Source organism: Canis lupus, chromosome 13 (assembly GCF_003254725.2).
Source record: "Canis lupus dingo isolate Sandy chromosome 13, ASM325472v2, whole genome shotgun sequence".
Lineage (NCBI taxonomy): Eukaryota > Metazoa > Chordata > Mammalia > Carnivora > Canidae > Canis > Canis lupus.
Genome location: NC_064255.1, coordinates 24,418,576 through 24,425,747, shown reverse-complemented (window position 1 = coordinate 24,425,747; position 7,172 = coordinate 24,418,576). Strand labels below are relative to the sequence as shown.

The 7,172-nt window shown below is 41.6% G+C and overlaps 1 long non-coding RNA gene across 1 annotated transcript; it reads left to right on the top strand.

Annotated features, from left to right (window-relative positions):
* Positions 1-214: 214 nt before the first annotated feature.
* LOC125752330 (uncharacterized) lies at positions 215-6,860 on the top strand. Its single transcript, XR_007401561.1, has 3 exons — positions 215-346; positions 3,305-3,503; positions 6,309-6,860. It is a non-coding gene; the product is annotated as an uncharacterized LOC125752330 (long non-coding RNA).
* Positions 6,861-7,172: the final 312 nt, after the last annotated feature.

Genomic DNA, 7,172 nt, shown 5'->3' with positions numbered 1-7,172 from the left:
TCAGGAGCTTGTGGTCCTGGGATTGAGCCTACTCTTGGGCTCCCTGCTCAGTGGGGAGTCTGCTTCTTCCTCTGCCTCTCCTCCTGGCTTATGCTTTTTCTCTCTCTTTCTCTCTCTCTCTCTAGCTTGCTTTCTCTAAGAAAGAAAGAAAGAAAGAAAGAAAGAAAGAAAGAAAGAAAGAAAGAAAGAAAGAAAGAAAGAAAGAAAGGAAAGAAAAAAGAAGAAAGAAAGAAAGAAAGAAAGAAAGAAAGAAAGAAAGAAAGAAAGAAAGAAAGAAAGAAAAGAAAGAGATACCAGAGAGCTTGCTTCCTCTCCTCTCTCCACCATGTGAGCACACAACAAGAAGGTGAATGTCTGGAAGCCAGGAGGAAGATCCTTGCCAGAGCCTGACCATACTGGAACCCTGATGTATTTCTAGCCTCCAGAACTGTGAGAAATAAGGTTCTGTTGCTAAAGCCACCCAGTCTGTGGTATTTTGATATGATAGCTCAAGCAGACTAATTACTTAACTTATAAAATTATTTTAAAATTAACAGAAACAACAAGGAAAAACATCTAGAATATTTATAATGGAGTTATCATACGCCAGGTGTTGTTCTAGAGCTTTACATGTACACTAGTTTCTTAGGGCTGCCATAACAAAATACCACAAACTAGGTGGCTTAGAACTATAGAAATTTATTCTTTCACAGTTTTGAAGTCTAGAAAATCCAAAGTCAATGTCTTCATAGGGCCAAACTCTCTTAAAAGTCTCTGAGGAATGTTTTTCCTTGCCTTTTCCTAGCTTCTGGTAGCCCCAGGAATTCCTTGGCTTGTGGTAGCATAACTCTGATCTCCACTTCTATCATGACAAGGCATTCTCCCCCTGTGTCTGTGTCACCACTTAGTTATCCTCTTATAAGGACACCAGTCATATTGGAGGAAGGGCCTCTCTTACTCTAGTTGGACCTCATCTTAAGTAATTACATCTATAATGACTCTATTTCTAAATAAAGTCCCATTCTGAGATCCTGAGGGTTAGGACTTCAACATATCTTTTATGGAGAGAAAAAGTCAAGCTATCATAATATACATATTTTCTCATCTAATCTCTGCAGCAACACAATGAAACAGATATTAATATTCCCATTTTATGGATGAGGACATCAAGGCTCAGAGAATTCACATCACTTGTCCAAGGTGACATAGTGGTTAAACAAATGTATGCTCTTGCCTTGCTTCTTGGCTAATAGAGATTGGAGGCAGAGTAGACACTCAGAAGAAAATGTGGGTTTGTTTTATGTTGAAATGCCTGACAAATAGCAAAAAACTTTAGACTAATTAATACCCCTTATGAACATAAATGTAGAGATCCTTAACAAAATATAAGCAAATCAAATCCAGGCATATGTAAGAAAGGATAATACACCATGATCAAGTGGAATTGAATGTATTCAATGATAACTGATTTAACTGATTTGTGATAACTGATTTACCTAGTGAGTCCAGTGTTTAGGCTTTCTCAGGAATAACTTCTATAAACTTTTTTTTTGTATGACCCACACTTTCCTATTTCATTGCATGTCTTGTATTGTTTGCTATTGTTAATGAAAATTGGATATTTTAAATAGTATGATGTGTCAAGTCTGAAAATCAGATTCTCTTCTCCAGGCTTTTTGATATTGCTGCAGTTTGCTAGTTGAGTGACTTTCTTGGACTATTTCTATAAAATCTGCATTCTGTGTCATGCGTGGCTATTGAAGTGATAAACTAATGACTAAACAAGAGATTTCCATAAAACTACATGAACTAATAACCTTCCTTTTTAAGGACTGTGTGTGTGTGTGTGTGTGTAGTTATGTTTTCAGTGCTCTGGCAAGCAGTTTATGATTCTAGCTTATACTTAACTCCTTGCTTATGCAAAGCATGACAGCATAACCAGAGGTGAGAGAGTAGGACATATTTAGCGCTTTCTGGGGCATATACACAGTCCTGAAAATGTACACGGGCTTCTAGATTCTCAGTAATATGCTGGAGCTTTTCAAAGATGCCTATGGATATCTCATTATCCAGCTTTTCTTTTTAATATATTTGATTTGCACTTGTTAGCTCTAACTGTTAACACATCTCTGGGCAGCTGTGATATTAAACAATTGCCACTGATTGTATTTGACAAATACTCTGTGGGTGGGGCTCCTCACAAAGAACATGCTCTGATTAGATCAAATAAAGACATCCTTAAAAGTGGAGCTTTTTTCACAAACTGCCAGATAGATCGCATGGTGACAATTTCTAGGAATGGGACTTCCTGGAAGCTCCAAACCCATTTTGCTTACTTCAGTAGCTGCTAAGCTGCTGTTTTCACAGCTACTGTAGCTGTGAGGCTTTTGGCTTCCAGTGCTCCTGAATTGCTGGGGAGAGGCTGATGGGCCTAAGTCCAGTTAAAATGCCACAAAGCTCACTATTCTTGCCCAAATTCAGCCATTTTTCTTGAATAAATACTGTTTGGATTACTGGAAGCCACTGGTGATTTTTCAGAGTTATGAAACAGGTATTTTGACACTTTTCACTCATATTCTCATTGCTTTTATAGAGAAATGGGTTTCAGAGGTCCTTAATCAACCATTTCAGAACAACTAATTGTATATCCATTTTCTGTAGGTATGTAACAAATCAGCACAAACTTGTAGGCTAAACTCACACCCATTTATTATGTCATATTTTTGTAGGTCAGATGTCCTGGCCCAGAGTAACTGGATTTTTTGTTCAAGGTCTAACAAGCCTTAGAATGAATTCTCTCTTTGAGCCAGGCTCTTCTTTCACCCTCATTTGGGTGGTTGGTAGAATTTACATTTTGACTGTAGGACTGAAGTCCCTGTTTTTATGCTGGCAGGCAGTCCATCTCATCTTCTCAAGGCTACCCCTAGGTCCTAACCATGACCTGGAAACTTACTTTCTTCAAAGCCAGCAGGAAAAATCTCTCTCCGGTTTGTTAAGTTATGTAACTGAAGTTACATAGTCTAATCATGGGAGTGCCTAGCCTATCATATTCACAGGACATGTTCACATTCGGGGAGCAAGGATTATATAAGGTATGTTTACCAAGGTGTGGTGTTCTTGAGGGGATTCTTGTCTTAGAATTTTGAACTCTATAAGTTTAATTGTAGGTTTTTGTATAGCACTTTTGTATAAAGTGACCTAATGTAATTGTCACGACAGCAATTTGAGATAGACAAGGAAGGTGTCCCAAATCTTATTTCAGAGATGTGAACTAAAAGGCTCAGAGCGATTATATTACTTTCTTTCTTTCTTTCTTTTTTTTAAGGTTGTATTTATTTATTCATGAGAGACACAAGAGAGAAAGGCAGAGACACAGGCAGAGGGAGAAGCAGGCTCCTCTAAGGGAGCCTGATGCAGGACTCCATCCCTGGACCCCGGCCTCACACCCTGAGCAGAAGGCAGACACTCAACCGCTGAGCCACCCAGGCATCCCACAATTACATGACCTTCTCACCAGCACACAGGTAGAATTAAATCCTCTGATTTCAGTAGCGTCCTCTGTCCCAGCACACCTGTCTGTCATGTTAAAGGTCAGTCCTTTCTGAATTTTGTTTGTTACATGGCTGTGAAGATGTTAGTACCTGAGGCCTCTTTAAGGAACTCTGTCTCTGGAATAGTCTCCCCTGGGCTCCAGCGTCTCCTGCATGTGTATTTGGGGAGAATACCTGAGCACGGAAAATAGTATTAACCTGAAGTTTTGATAAAATGAAGTTTTCAGGGGTGAATTGCAATTTAAATAGCTGAAAAATTCCATTTACTTCCAGCAATGTATTCTGAATGCTCCCTCCGGCCCAGCTCAAAAGGAGCAGACAGTCATCTCCCTCAGAAAGTAATGGAATTTTTATTTTTGTCTTAAAAGTGCCTTGAAATCAGCAATCTCAAGGCTGGCAATGGGGCTTCCGTGAAGACATCATCAGAAAGAATAGCAGAAGGCTCTGGAGGTAGTCAGCCATGGACCAAACTCATTCTCCCTGCAATTGAATGGTTTTGCAGATGGTAGAGGAAATTCACCATTTAAGACCAGCATTTCCACCACCACCCCCCTCATACTTAATCTCCTTATCCAGTGTGTCCAATCATCTAAAAGGTAGCAGGTTTTCTTTAGTTCCAAGTCAAACCTTCTAATCATTCTGTGCCTTTCTATCATAATACAAAAGGCTACTTGTGGTCCTCGTCAATCTTTCAAATGTTTGAGGACAGTGGAGCTGGGATGTTGGTTCCTTCTTGGGATTCCTTTTACTCGGTCCCCACACAAATTCCCCAGCTGCTGCGAGAAGATAATTCTCACCTTTCCACAAAGGCCATCCCTATGCCTCAAAGTGGCAATGACTAACTGGCATATTTCATGCTCCAGAACTCCCTATGAGCTCAGGCTAAAGCTAGATCTTGCTGAGACCACATCCTGGCTTAGCCTCCTCCCCTGCCCATGCTGCTTCCTGCATTTCCTCTCTCTTGAGGGCCCTCCCCAGTCCTTGAACCTGCCTTCACCCAAATCACTTGTCCCAGGGGCTGCTTTGATGGCACAGACCTAAGACAGAGAGTAGTGAAGTTCTGCTATACCCTTCGTCTAAGTTCAAAATAATGTCATATCCAGGAATTGAAGGCTTAGCTACAAATAAATATTGGAGAGCCCCACTTGTCCCCGCTAACGTGGAGGTAATTTACCTCTCAACCTCAGTTTTCTGGAATGAGGCCACAGATAGAGAAAAGGCCTATTAGAGTAACCGATCTAGATATTGTGAAATAAAAGATAATCTGTACCTTTGTCATTAAAAAGAGAGTGCAAGTTTGGGTGCCTGATAGATACACAAGGCTCCATAAGCCTTGGCCTTTCCAGTTCTGTTTCCTGTCTGGAAGGCAGGGCTGGCCCCACACACCCCTCAGTGTTGCTAGAAAGGCAAATGGAACAATACATTAAATGAGTTAGTATATATCAGGGCTTCCAAAATCAGCGGTTTTATCATTAAGATCTTTGTGTGACAGGAAGCATCTATTTTAGTCTGGTACAGGCCGATTTCTGCTTCAAAGCTGAGGCTGAAAGCAGATCCTTTTTCTTACACATGAAAACAAAAACTCACCAGCTCCAAGCGAAACAAAAATGAACTCGCCACACTGAGTCCCATTTAGAGAGGAAGGGGATGGGTTGCTAAACCAGAGAGGAGAATACAAGGTACAGTTGTGCAGGTATGGTGAGGCTGCCATGGGCAGTAAGATGGGTGGGCATTGTCCAGGGCTCCTGCAAGTCTGCCGAACCTAAGGAGCTGGGTCAGCCCCATTGAAACAGAGGAGGGGCGGCCAGCGTGGGAGGGGGCATATATTGGCATAGGTTAAATCTGGGGAGTGAGAGCTCTGTGGATGTATGTCTTACTCTCTGTAATTATATGGAAGTTGGAAATATTTAAAAATAGAATGTGTAAAAGTAAAGGTAACAATGAAGTAAATGAGAATGATTAAACCCACTCTGTGAAGTGAACTAAGTATGGTATAATTTACGCCACCCTTAATTCAAATTAATACATACCCACCGTTTGTTAGTGTGAGTCAACTTGTATACATATATGCATATAGGTCTGTGTATTTTTCACATAACACTATACTCACACATGATTTTAACTGAATCTTCTTACCTGGCATCTGCCCCAGGTTAATAAAGGAGCAAATGCTTGAATCATGTGCCTCCTTCGTAGATGCCTACTTCTCCCAGACTCCAGCATAGTCCTGTGGCCTCCATTCTCTGACAGGTGCAAGAGAAGCTGTTACCTTGTAGTTCGTCCAGCTGTTTTTGTTATTGTTGTGAGGGTGAGAGCCATGTTCTTTCCAGTGCTCTACATCTCTGAGCTGAAACCAGAAGTCTTTGTGTTAAAAATTGTCAATCTAAAAATGTGCCCTGGTTTAGAAAGCGCTCCTCGTTTGTTTAAAACCATTAAACGTTGTTTCATTTCCTTTTCTCGGTTACTAGTGAAGTTGAACATCTGTTCTGCTCTTCATCAGTCAGTCCTATCCCCTCCTCGCCCCAGAGTTAGTGTGGGCTTAGATCTGCTCTCAGGAGTCCTGGGGAGGAGGGTGCTGGAGGTGCTGGACAGGAAGGAAGATGCTGTGGGGTGATCTCCAGAGATAAAAGAATTGAGATAGGTGGTTCCTCATTCCAATTACAAGCTCTTTCCATAAGAGCTTTATTCTTTATTCCTTCTTTATTCCTCCATGACCTGTCCTCCCCAGGGTTATTTACTTTAACTAGTACTTCTTTCTCAATCCTCCCAACAACACAGACTCAAGCCAGAAGACAAGAACTTCAAAACTGGATTCTTGCCCTCTTTTGGAGCAAGCAGCATCTCAGGCAAAGTGAAGGGGGTGGTTTCGGTCAGGGTCCTGGGAGAAGACATCACCTTCAGGTTATTCACACTCAAGGACACTTTAATCAAGAGACTACTGACGTCCTATGTGGGAATAGAGAAACCCTGAGGGAAGAAGCAGTACGTGATAAGAACAGGTCCAAGAGAAAGAAGGACAGAGTGGCATATGGAACAGAAACAGGGAGGGCCTGACCAGTATGGAGAAAGCTGTCTGACACAAACAAGACCCAAGGAGAAAGGAGATAGCCTGCTCCAGGTGTGACTGAGAATAAACAGCCCACTTCACAATCCTCCCTCTTCTGCTGGTATTTCTAATTGGCCAAAGCCTAGGATAAACCAAATTGCAAGGGAGCCCAATAATGGAGTCATCCAGGTCAGCCTCCTGGTGCACAGGGAAGGATGGAGAATCTGGGGCTGATCAGTTGAACATGTCCGGCACATGGGGACCACATCTCATTGAGTGTTCATACGGCCATCTAACACTCCTTGAATTAAATGCCAAATGCTGTATAATGATAATTATTTTGCTCTGATAACTCAGTCACTACTTTGAGTCACACTGTAAGGAGTTTAGTAAGTCTCCAGAAACCAAGGCAGAGAATGATTAATTATTTCCTCCAAGTCACATAGCTAGAAAGACTGATGAGAAAAAGTCTATAAGACTCCAAAGTCCTTGCTCATAACACCGACACTCAATAAATTTAATCTACCCTCTCCTGGGGCACTCCCTCAGAATCAGACTCTTCTCCTTCGGCATCCTACAGAGCCTTTCAGACCTGG